Below are 13228 nucleotides of genomic sequence, written 5' to 3'. Positions count from 1 at the left end.
AAACGAGGCATTACAGTACTATTTCAGAAAACTTTAGAGATTAAATATCGAACTGAAATACGCTACCCATGGTGGTGTGATATACTAATCAAGATGCATGCTATAAAATTATAGGACGGACTAACTCCTCAGAAACTCATGAGATTCACCAGAATCTACACAAACCTGTCAGGGAAAGGAGACACTGAGTACAAAAAAGCCATTCACAAAGCTTCCCTTCCCCAAGCTCTCCATGGAAAGCAGCATCCTGAACAGTGGAGATTTCTGTAACGTCGAAGCCTTCTTAACTCCATCTTGTGCACAATGACACACAAAGACCATAAAATTTGTGAGTTGAGAGAAAGTGATGAGTCATCTGCTTGCACATCCTTACTAACAGAAGAGGAAGTTGGCACCCGGAGCTCAAGTCACATAGCGGACACAGCCCCTGCAGAGCCCATGACTCCCAGGTGGTGCCCTCGCTCCCACTGCTGCCTCGACGACGTGGTCTCTCTCTCCATTAGGCCATGCTGTGGATCAGTAGGCAAGGGCTAGGCAGGAGCATCCTAGTCTCTTCCTCCCTCATTCTCAAGTTCAATTGCACACAACTCCAGTCAACTCAGCAGGAATGCTGTTTTTGGGAAGAGTCTAGAAAGAGTCTCCCTGGTTTGGGCTTTTCATTGTTTCAGATTTCTCCCCACAAGTCAGGCAGCCAACAGGATACCACTACCCCCTGCACTGTACTCATGGATACCAAGGAGAAAAGACACAGTTCCCTGTCTCCAGGAGCTTCCAGGAAGCATGAGAAAGTGTAAGGTAAAGAGGAGCATCCCTTGCCATGGCTGAGGCAGCATTGATCCCTCCTGTGTTCTTTCCTAAATGACTGGCATGCTCATATCTATTCCAATCCTTTGTGTGAATACGAGCTTGGAAAGATGAGCAGAACTTGATTTGTCCTTAGGATAAAGCCCAAATTCCTCCATTCCCAGCCTCAGCCCACCTCCTCAGCCTCAACTGTCACCATGTGGGCCCTTATTTTCTGTGCTCACTGGAACCAACTGAGGTTTCCCCAGCTTGGCAAGCTCTTTCTTCCAAGACCCTTACATGGTGTGCCCTTTTGTCTCAAGCAGCCTCCCTCACACTCCCTTCCGTTCACCTGCTCACTCTTACTTCTCCTTAAAGCTAGAGAAGACCTGCAGGATGATTCCTCTGAGGTCCCAGCTTCCCCGCTGGGTTTGAGGCCTCTTCTCATGTAGGGCCATATTCGCCACATTATAAGAATGAAGACTGAATGGGAGGAACTGTATACGCGAAGGTGGGAAGAGCTGTGATGCAGGAGGAGCAGGAGGGGGAGTCGGGAGAATCATTTGACTCAAGTGAAAGATGTCCTTTGGATAAGAAAAGTAATGCTGAATGATTAAGGTTTTATGTGCCAAAATGTATGGCAAAGAAACTGAACCAATTTTATTAGGAAGCCATAAAGATTCTTTAGTAAGAACTTTGCAACAAATTGTGAGTCATCAGAGATTAAGTGGCACAATCCCTGACAGCAGGCCCCAAACATAATTAGGCAGCATGAAGAAGGAGAGAGAGATCAAAGCACTAACGAGCTTTGCGATTTTGTCAAGATTAAGTACCCTCTATTTAAAATGAAAATAACAACATCTCCTTCATAAATTGTTGTGAGGATTAAATGAAACCACGTGCTCAGGGAGGTGCTCAATGCCTGGAAGCATTATTAACATTAACACTCTGTAATCCAGAAAGGCACTGCTGTTATTTATGGGAATGCCATATTTCAAATTAGATTTAGAGATACTTATCAGGGAATATTGGAGATAGGGAAGAAATACAAGCAAAGAGAAGAGAAAAATGGTGAGAAACAAAGAATGTGCAAAGAAAAAAACAACACATCACTTTAAAACCTTCACAACAAAATTTACCCTATCTTTATTTTCTTGTCTGACGTTATATTTTGCAGCATAGTGGCAATAACTTCTACTGCTTTATAGAACACTCACAATAAATGGCTTTGGAACTTGATTTACAACCGGAGCGAAGCATGGGCACTTAATCATTCCCAGTGGCTGTTTAAGGTTCTGTATATCACTGCTCTGAGTGATTATCTGGGAACCATATCGAAAGGGCAGGGGAGCTGGCAGGTGGTTATAAAGGTGAGGCTCTGGGCACAGGAATTGGGGGTTGGAGTTTGGGCTTGTGCCAGGGGCTTTCCTTCTTGGCTCTACAGTATCTTCTTTATGAAGGGGACAAAACTTGCTTTCTTGGCTTGTTGAGAAATGGGGGAAGCAATGAATAGCCCAGAAGAGCTTCAGTGCAGGAAAAGGCCTCATAACTTGCAATGCATTCATTCAGGAAGCCAGCTATGCTTATTAGAAAATCCAACAATGAATGTAGCATAGAGGCAACATCGTGTTTTTAAAATGCCCTTTCTACATGCCCTCTTTTACTGACACTGACCTTTGGAAGAGCAAACACAGGTCATGCTCCCAGATTGCAGCACAATTTCAAATCAACTAATCGAGTGAGCTTAGCATTGGCTGCCTTCACTGGGACTTGCTCTGAGAAGGAGGAAGTTATTCTTAGGCCCTTGGATTTCTAGCCATCAGAGGAGATCTTTTTTTCTATTTGCTAATGAATGTTATGTCTTTTTAACTTCTGAGTTTATAAGTGAGAATTTCAGAGGAGCAGCTGGCCTGGAAAGATATGCTGTCAATAAAACCTTGTTCTCCAGGTCAGTACAGCCCCCTCCCTGCAAGCCCACCCTGCCTTTGTAACGACATTGTCGGAGCCCTGTAATGGCTGACATCTTCCTGGTGGGCAGCCAGCCAGGCACACAGGGATGTACACTGTTGTGTTATCTCTGAGCCGAGACCCCACTGCTCTCCCATCCAATCTGTGGGAAAGATGGCTTCTAACAGACAAGTTTGTAAGGTCCTGAGTGCAATTGTAAGGGCACGTTGATGGTGGGCAGAAAGCAGCTGAGCCCTGGATGAAGTGGAATTAGAGAGTGAGTGGTGGAGTATATCTGACAAGGAGATTGTTAGAGGGAGAAAGGAGAATAAAAGAAATATTCAAAGAACTATTTGGCTGACACACATGGCACACCATACACACATGCAGTGGGTCGAGGAAGCCGGAATCAAGGCACATTATAAAATCTCCCAACTTCATCCCTCATCAATCAACAGCTTTTTAGAAGCACACAGCAGAGATGTATTGTATTTTATCAGCTCTTTACACTGAATGAGAAATCATATCTTGAGCATTTTAGGCTCTGGATTATGTCAAAATAGGAAAACCACCTCACTTATGGAAAAAAGGAAATGACTATCTGCCTGTCTGACCTCTTCTTCTCTAGTACCTCATTTCATCCTCACAGTTCTACAGAATACATATTATTACCAAACAAAGGAGAAAAACAAGGGTAAAAGGAGTACAAATCTTGCCAAGGTCACAACACTGGTAGCAGCTGAGCTCGGATTCTGTTTGCCAACAAAAAGTCTCTATATGAACACTCATTTCAACGCAAGGCAGAAATGATGCCTTCAATCACTATCTTAAATCAGGCTTAGATTAGGACCAAATTCTGTAAAACATTTCAAGAAATATCCAGTGTCCTTTGCTGGGCTGGAATTAAAAGAAAAATCGAAGTTGTTTTTGTCATCACTGTTCCTATTGTCAAATAATTAGGGCAGACATTGGGTAAGGATTTTGAACATTTGGTTGGCTAGGTTTCTGTGAGATTGAAGTATGTGGCAACAGGATTTGTCTTTTGGGCTATGAGGTCCTTTCAAAGTATTTTGAGACCTCAAGTGACAGGTGAAGGCTTGCTTACTGATAGCTCATGGAGACCTGTTGTTAATGTCTGATTTTGCAGCCCCCAAATTTGGTGAATGAGTTCCAGTGATAAGTGATAAGCTGTGCAGCATAGTGTTTTAACTGAGAAATTAGGTCTGAGATCTTGCCAGGTTTAGCCACTTGCCAGCTGTGTGACCTTGGACTGATCACCTAACCTCTCTGAGCCTCAATTTCATCATCTGCAAAATATGGCTATTAGTAGTGCTTACGTAAGAGCATTACTGCCTTAGTAAGCACTCAATATTGTTGCTTTTATGGTTGTAATAACTGTCCTCTTCAGTTTATGTTTACTCATTCTCAAACTCAGAAGAAAAGTTGATCATCACCAGAAAGATTCAGGAAATGTTTTGGTGGAAAGGGCAGACAGTTAAACCTTTTCTTGCATTTCTCTTAATAGGCTTTGGGGGCAGGGTTACCTCATGACCCTGGTGAGAAGCCTAACATCTCCCTGGCTTGCCTCCTCCCTTCTTTCGTTCCCAATATTCACCATGGATACATTAGAAATCTTCTCCTTTCATGCTACAAGTTCTTATAACTGAGCACAATCAAACTGAATGAGGCACAGACTTCCTGCTACTTGTAAAAAGCTCTTTAACACTCTTGCAAAAGCCAAAGGCAAACCTCAATCAGTGGGCTTATTTATAGTTTGAAGAGTTATATCCCACCTACGGCCTCAGGGTTTTAATCAGAAGAAGGAACCTGCTTAATGCTCATCTCCCACTGCCAAATCACACCACAGAGCTGTGGGGGCTTTTGCAATGTTAGCCCTTTAGAGACTACCACAGGTCAGCAGTGACTGGTGACATTTGAAGAAGCTGCTATCTTCAGCGTATCCATCAAATAAATTACTGCAAGGTGTGAGGGGACAAGAAACAGCTGAACACCTTCCCAGAAACAAGGACAAGTGGAAAAGCACCTGTCCTCTAAGAACAGACAGATTTGGGGTGTTTTTCTACATTAGAAAGTAAATATGACAGTGTCTTCCTGTTCACAATTGTGAAGGAAAGAAGGTCAAATATCCTAGTAACATTCATTTTTCCATCATTTAATGCCTGAGGGGTTTGGAGGTGAGAGAACTGCTGTGAGATGTCATTCTGAGACCATGAGTTCAGAACAGGAATGCAACCTTGGAACCTTCAGGAAACACACAAGGCCAGATGACTGTAACCATTTAGTATATGTATTATAGAGTGCATGAAGGAATGAAGGAGACTCGGATTCATTCCATTAAACCTTAACAAGCCTTGTCAATTGGTCAGCACCCCTTTTACTTTCAAACTGAACCAACAAGTCCCTGTCCACTTTCTTTCTTCCCACTCACATCGAGGACTGAATAGACCCTGGATGTTGAGCCTTCAGAATCATCTCAACTTCTGGTGCACCCAACTTCTAATGCACACGCCTCACTGCCTGAGTCCCATTCAAATATACACAGAACGGCTTCGTTGTTTACATTGAGCCACCCTCTATCTCTTGGCTGGGAGAGGGAGTTGAAGAAAGAATGTAGAAACAAACAAACTTGAATTTGGACCCTGGGGCTACCTTGCCGCTTAACAGCATACCAATGATTCAGCTTTTGATTGAAAGAGACTTTGGAAACTGAGTGCAGGGTCGGAATGAGATCATTAGTAGGACTTAGTGGGAAAGCATAGTCCTTATGTGCAGACAGACTAGGGAATAATTCCATCACTGATACATAGTACCCACGTACAATCATAGATCCTTGTGGGACTATAGCAGGCCTTAGAAATAGTGTATACAAAACACTTGGCACAAAAGCACCTAACAACTGGTAGTTATTGATGCTGATATTAAGATGTTTCTAGACAGTCCCCATCGGGGGCTCTCCAGGTGGGCCCCAGCTCCCCTAAGGGTGCTGGAAATATGGAGGTCTTCTGGGTTATCACAATGCCCGGGAGAGGGGATGCTAAGCATTTCATGGTGCTTAATACGGTTCTACCGGATAACATTGAGCAGCTTCCCCTGCTGACTGTGCTCTTTCTAAGAAGCACTACGCCCAGACCGCGGATCCCCTCCACCGTGACTCATGGCGCGCATGCACATGCTTATTCTCCGCCAAGAAACCCACTTGCAGTCTTTCAGAAGCTCCATGGATATTTTGAAACATCTAACCACTCAGGGGCTGAGTGACTGGCTTCAGATGCCTTTGGGATGAGCTTGGAATTGGAAGCTCTGAGTCTGAGCCAAGTTTTCCCATTGATGAGTCATATTGCTTCTTGACTAGAAAGTGTCTTCTCCTTCTGAAACTATTTTTATGTCATTAGTAACTTAGTGATACTGAAACTGCCAAATGGTTATGAGCATTAAATAAGAAAACGTACATGGAAATGCTTGAGAACCATAAAAACTACGCAGCTGAAGAGTCTATATATGTGCAGTATTATGTACTGTACTATAATTGACCAGCAGTTGACTTAAGGTTCTTCCCCCGAGAAATCTGATTGGTCTGAACAGTGCTGCTCTGAGCCAAGTTGGAGCCTGAAGCCAAAGGGAAATCAATAATACTGATCCTGCCTTCTTTAAAAATTGGTTATTTTAGAAACAGAAAGTCAAATATTACATGATCTCTTATAAATGGGAGCTAAATAATATATACACATGGACATAGAATGTGGAATAATAGACATTGGAGACTCCATAAGGTGGGAGGCTGGGAGGGAGAGGAGAGGCAAGAAATTACCTATTGGGTGCAATGTACACCATTCAAGGGGTGGTTACACTAAAAGCCCAGAATTCACTACTAAACAACATAACCATGTAACAAAACTGCACTTGTACCCCCTAAATCTATCAAAATAAAAAAAACTAGCAATAAAAGGCAAATGTAAGCATGCTTTCTTTACAAAGTAAATAAATAAAATTTGGATATTTTGTTCATCAAGAATTTTTTTGCATTGCGAGTTTTTAAAATATTTTATTACAATATTATTTATTTAATTAGTGAGTTTCTTGGTGCCCCCTTAAATTTTGCCCTATCCCACACCTTTACAACCCTGAGTCTGAGGTCCTGGCTCATACTTCTTCATCTTCAATCCAACCTTTTGGCCCTTGCTCTGTATTCTGGGGAGAAAGAACTTCCTGGATCATTGGCCTCCTTACAATGACTCTAATCAAATTGTTTATCAACTTTCTTTCCTCTCTAGCAAATTACCCTAACTTAACTCATCCTTAAAGTGCCTCTTCTTCCTTAAGGAACCAATTTTTCATCTAGTTTTCAACCTGGTTGCTGATTTCTGAGCTTTTAATTATGAGAAACAAACAATACACTGACAAAAGAATCTTCAGTGTAATTTTGTATATTATGACTTGCAATGCATTTCAACTGTTTTTTCCCCATCAAGGTACTTGGGGATCATAGCTGGTCTACACAACACTAATGGATAATATTATAGTGTATTCTGGGACTTTTATTATCTGGATTTACCACCAACCCCCCATTCATTTCTTATATCTTGAGAATATAATAAACATAATAGGATCACTAAGACAAGGTGACTTCTCAGAGCTTCTCAGCCACAACTGAACTATTGCAGAGGTCTTTGCAGAGGACCGTCTGCACTTATGGGCAGCTAAGGGTTCTCAGCTGTATTTTTGTATACTTTTCTAGGTGGAGGAAACCTGGTAATGGCCTCAAATGCTGCAGCCCTTAGAGGGTACATCTTGTAGATGCTGACAAAGATGTGGAGAAAGGGGAACTCTCAAACATTGTTGGAGGGGATGTAAATTAGTACAGCTACTATGGAGAACGGTATGGAGGTTCCTCAACAAACACAAACTAAAATGTTCACATGATCTAGTAATTTCACTACCGAGTATATAGCCAAAAGAAATTAATCAATATATTAAAGAGATATCTACACTCCCATGTTTATGGCAACGCTATTAACAATAGCCACCATATGGAATTAACCTGAGTGCCCATCATCAGATGAAAGGGTAAAGAAAATGTGGTATACAGGAAAAGAAACTATCAACAGAGTAAACAGACAGCATACAGAATGAGAGAAAATTCTTGCATATAATGCATCCCACAACGGTCTAATATCCATCATCTGTAAGGAACTTAAACAAATTTACAAGGAAAAAACAAACAACCCCATAGAAAAGTGGGCAAGGACATGAACAGACACCTCTCAAAAGAAGACATTTATGTGGCCAACAATCATATGAAAAATGGCTCAACATCACTGATCATTAGAGAAATGCAAATCAAAACCACAGTGAGGTACCATCTCATACCAGTCAGAATGGCTATTATTAAAATAAAAAAATAACAGATGGTGGTGAAGTTGTGGAAAGAAAAGAATGATTATACACTGTTGGTGAAAGTGTAAATTAGTTCAAATATTGTGGAAAACAGTGTCACAGTTCCTCAAAGACCTGAAGACAGAAATACCACTTGACCCAGTAATCCTATTACTGGATATATACCCGAAGGAATATAAATCATTCTATTAAAGACACATGCACGTGTATGTTCATTGCAGCACTATTCACAATAGTAAAGACATGGAATCAACCTAGATGCCCATCAGTGATAGACTGGATATACCATGAAATACTATGCAGCCATAAAAAAGAGTGAGATAATGACCTTTGCAGGGACATGGATGGAGCTGGAAGCCATTATCCTTAGCAAACTAATACAAGAACAGAAAACCAAATACCACATTTCCTCACTTATAAGTGAGAGCTAAATGTTGAGAATGCATGGACACATAAAGGGGAACAATAAACACTGGGGCCTTTCAGAGGGTAGAGAGTGGGAAGGAGGGAGGACCAAGTAAACTAACTAATGAGTACTAGGCTTAATACCTGGGTGATGAAATAATCTGCACAAAAAAAAATCCATGACATAAGTTTACCTATGTAACAAACCTGCACATGTACCCTGAATTTAAAAGTTAAAAAAGAGAAAATAGAGTATATATACATACAACAAAATATTATTCAGCCATAAAAAGAATGAATTCTGTCCTTTGTAGCAACATGGATGGAACTGAAGGCCATTATCTTACATGAAATAATCCAGTCACAGAAAGACAAATATTTCATGTTCTCACTCACATGCAGGAGGTAAAAATGTGAATCTCATGAAGATAGAGAGTAGATTGGTGGTTACCAGAGAGGGGAAGGGGAGCGGGGAGGGAGGATGAAGGGGGAACAAAGAATATAATTGTGTGTACTGCCACTGAACGGTACACTAAAAAATGGAAAAGATGTTAAATTATATATATATATATGTTTTACCTCAATAACAAATTATTACAAAAGACAGTACATCTTTTGACCCAGTATCCTAGGTATTTGCCTGATTTGATTTTTTTTCTTAAGAAACAACTCCCATTTACTGAGCACCAACTAGTACTCACCTATGATCCTCGTCACCCCTACTTTACAGGTGAGAAACTGAGGGTAATAAGGATTTAAGCAACTTGCTCAAGACCCCACGGCATGTTAGGAGGAGCTAGGATTGGAAGCTGGCCATCGGGTTTCAGAGTTTGTGCACTTAATCACTTTTCTATTTGGCCTCTGGACACCACCAAAAAGGGCAATTGTGATTAATTCTTGCAACAGCCCCATATGCCAGATATCTTATGGTTTCCACTTGATACAATTGAGACCTTAGAAAGTAAAATAACTTGACCAATTTTAATCTTTTTTTCTTTTTAACTGCGTGAAATCCAGAAAAAAAAAAGATGTGCCCTTTATGCTCAGATTTTCTTCTCCAGCACTGGGGCATTCATGGCAAAATGGGCTTATGACCAAGTGCAAGTCTGCAGCTTAGAAAGAAGCAAGAAATGAATTTATTTTTCATCAGATCTTAAAGGGGCAAACGGTGAATTATTGCCAATGTCGATATAAGTTTAGGTGGGAAAAATCAGAGGGCTCATCGACCAACAGTGTTCCCTAGGTCTCCGTTACATACCAAGCTGGGGAGCTGGGATACAAACTCTGCTCACTCTAGGAGGGCCAAGTTCATTTTTTGAATAAATACATGGGAGCTGATTGAATCCATCTGGTTTCCGTTCAGCCTGGCAGCCTCAAAAAATGAAGAAGTCAGTTAGCTCTCTGCTGAGGTCCAATGTCTGGGCAAGGCCAGTTTATGCTCAGGTAGCCCAGGCACTGCCTATGCCTCGGTTGCCATGTTGAACCCAAGCGGGCAGAGCCTGGCATGAGCCCTCACGGGATAGTGTTTCCCATCGCTCACTGTTCTGAGCTTTTGTCCATGTGTCTGGGTCCAGATGAATGAGATTTACACTGTCTTAATAAATATTCATAACCATTTTAATCTTAGTAAACCCTTCACATGAGATATTCAAATGACTTCCCAGTCATCTCAGGCCCCTGGTGAGAATGAAGTCATTTCCTTGCAAAGCTGTATCACCCTTTCCAGGCCTTTTGGTTCCCACAGGGCTGGGTCTGTGTGAAAGGAAACACATTTGGGGAGAAAGCAAACAGGTGCTCAGGATGGGCATGCCATAGTTCACATTCATTGCCCCATTCCCATTTTCAAATATTGTACCCCAGCCCCTGGTTGCAATTCATTTTACCATCTGTCCTCTATTACTTTTTACATGGAATCTTTTATAGTATTAGTGATAATACTAGAAGCTAATATCTAGAGTGCTTACAGTGTATCAAACAATAAGCTGTGTTTTTTCAGTGCGTTATGTCATTCAATCCTCCCAACCATACTGTTAGATAGACATCACTCTCATTCCCAACTTACAGATGAGAAAACTGAGTCTCAGGGAGGTTGCTTGTCGAAAGTTATATAACCAGTAAACAACATGACAATATCTAAATTCAAACTGAGGCTTGTTTGCATCAAATATTTGGCTGCCAATGGAATAGTCTCGTCATTACAACCTTTTTATTTAAACCATAATGATCTGGGACAAATAATATTGCACAGTTTGAAAAATGTGGAGTGGGAGAGTGCAAAGAGAGATTACTTTAAAAAGTCTAGTGAATTAGGAGACCATAAAGTGAATTTTTAAGTCCCTTCCCATCCATAGGATCAGGCTGAATAAGCTTCACATTCATGAGCCATTAGAGCTGGCAGGTATCTCAGGAATTACATAGTTCAAACTTCTTATTTTACACAAGAGAGAATTGAGGAACAGAGAGGTGAAGTAATTTGTTTGAGGTTATCATAATCATAAACATTTGGATTATTTACTAAGAGATTTGTTTCTTCTTCTTAACAACACATTTTGGGATATACATGGACCAAATCCTAACACAAAATAAAATATTTTACTATGACTCATTTCTTTATGTGTATGTCCCCATTTACTGGTGTTCTCTGCCTAATCTGTCTTAGCAGATGGAAGTTCTAGAACACTGAAAACAACTAAGCATAAATGAAGTCAGCACAATTATTGATATGGTTTGGCTCCATGTCCCTAACCAAATCTCATGTTGAGTTGTAATCTTCAGTGTTGGAGGTGGGGCCTGGTGGGAGGTGATTGGATCATGGGGGTGGTTTCTAATGGTTAAGCACCATCACCCTAGTGCTGTCTGGTGACAGAAGTCTCATGAGATCTGATTGTTTAAAAGTGTGTGGCACCTTTCCCTCACTCTCTCCCTCCTGCTCCACTATATGAAGATGTGCCTGCCTCCCCTTCACCTTCTGCCACGATTATAAGTTTCCTGAGGCCTCCCTCGCAATGCTTTCTATACAGCCTGCAGAACTGTGAGTCAATTAAACCTCTTTCCTTCATAAATTACCCAGTCTCAGGTAGTTCCTTATAGCAATACAAGAATGGACTAATACAATTATTCTCCAGAATTATCAATACTTTCCTATTTCAAAATCCAAAATGTTGATGTGCCATTTTTGGGAGGACGGCTGTTGCCTCTAGTTTGCACTGATGTCCTGCACCAATGAGTTGTGTGTCTCAGAAAGAATTATTCTATTGCAGTTGGAGTGAGCCGTCTATATGTTTGCACCATTGCTAAGCATCTGGCTGAACCATGGGGTCCTCACTGGCAGGGACTGTGTGTTCTCATCGCTGTCCTCAGTTCCCCAAGACAAGCTCTGGCACAAAGTCTATACTCACTGAATGTTTGTTGAGTGAATGATAAAGATGGATGACTCTTAAGCCTAAAAATCTGTCTCATCAGTGAAGCAATGTAGTGAGAGACTCATCATTAATTATATTAATTATGATATGATATATGATATGTTATTCCATATCATTACAGAATAACAGAGTAGAAACATGGAAAGGTAGCCCAGGCCCAGGTGGAGTCCTGACCAAATTCTAGACTGATAGTGTTAAAATATGCAAATACCTTGCCAAGATTAGATGGCCCCACCCCAACTTATCAACCACAAAACAGCCAGTGGTCACCAAAGTGCCCTACACTGTTATCATCTTGAAGAGGAAGAGTACTGACATGAGGCAGTGAAGAGGCACTTTAGAAATTCCTTTTAATGGTTATAGGGGTTGATATATTTTTAGGTTAAACCTATGTCTCCCCGTGAAACATAAGAATGTTAATGATTATATCTCTGTGAAAGCTCAATTCATAGGTGATGTTTTGGAAATTGATTCATTATTCTTTCTCATTCAACATTCATTAGATATTGCACTATGCACCAAAGACATAAACATGAAAAAGACATGATCCCCTGCCCTCAAGGAACCTGCAGTCTTGGGAGGAGGGATAAGAATACACAAAGTATACACACAATTACAATGAAATCGGATTAAGACAACTGGCTCTCACACCCAACTCCCACTCCGTATTCACTAGTTGTGTAGCATGAGTCAGTTCCTTAACTTCTAAAAGCCTTGTGTCATCAAAGGCAAAAGAGGGGTCATAGTACTAATATCTATCAGGCAAAGTTCTCAGGTGGGTTAAATGAGGTAATATATATTAATGCTTAGCAGAGCTTGTCATTAGTATTCAAAATGTTAGCTATGATAATGGTAGCTGTTACACTTCCATGTAACTGCATTAATAGAAATACAAACAGAGGTAGGGCACCTGAGAAAAACAGGATTGGGAGGGAAGTAGAAGAAGACTACCTTCCTCAAGGACCATAAAGATGTATTAGTAGGCAAATTGTGTTGTTGGAGTTGGATGATTGGAGTTGGGATAGGGGATGGCTGTCTCTCCTTTGGGTGTCTGACAGGTCAAGTCCAAAGGGTTGGAGGCATTTAAAAACCTCAACTGTTCAAGGCAAGGCTTATAGTCCCAACCAGCTGGACCAGAGGATGTGAAGAAGGGCAGAAGATGAAGCAGAGCAGGAAATGCAGAAGGTGGATCATAAGAACCTTACTTAATTTCGATAGCTTTGCAGGTCACTGAAGAATTTTAATCAGGGAAGTGA

At 41.1% G+C, this 13228-nt stretch overlaps 1 protein-coding gene across 1 annotated transcript in view; it reads right to left on the bottom strand.

The window, feature by feature from the left end:
• CLVS1 (clavesin 1) overlaps positions 1-13228 on the bottom strand; it is a 216491-nt gene that overhangs the window by 190094 nt on the left and 13169 nt on the right. The gene's annotated exons all lie outside the window — the stretch shown is intronic.

Source organism: Nomascus leucogenys, chromosome 16 (assembly GCF_006542625.1).
Source record: "Nomascus leucogenys isolate Asia chromosome 16, Asia_NLE_v1, whole genome shotgun sequence".
In the NCBI taxonomy this organism is placed as follows: Eukaryota; Metazoa; Chordata; class Mammalia; order Primates; family Hylobatidae; genus Nomascus; species Nomascus leucogenys.
Note: the sequence above shows the minus strand (reverse complement) of the source record. Positions and strands in the feature narration are given on the sequence as shown.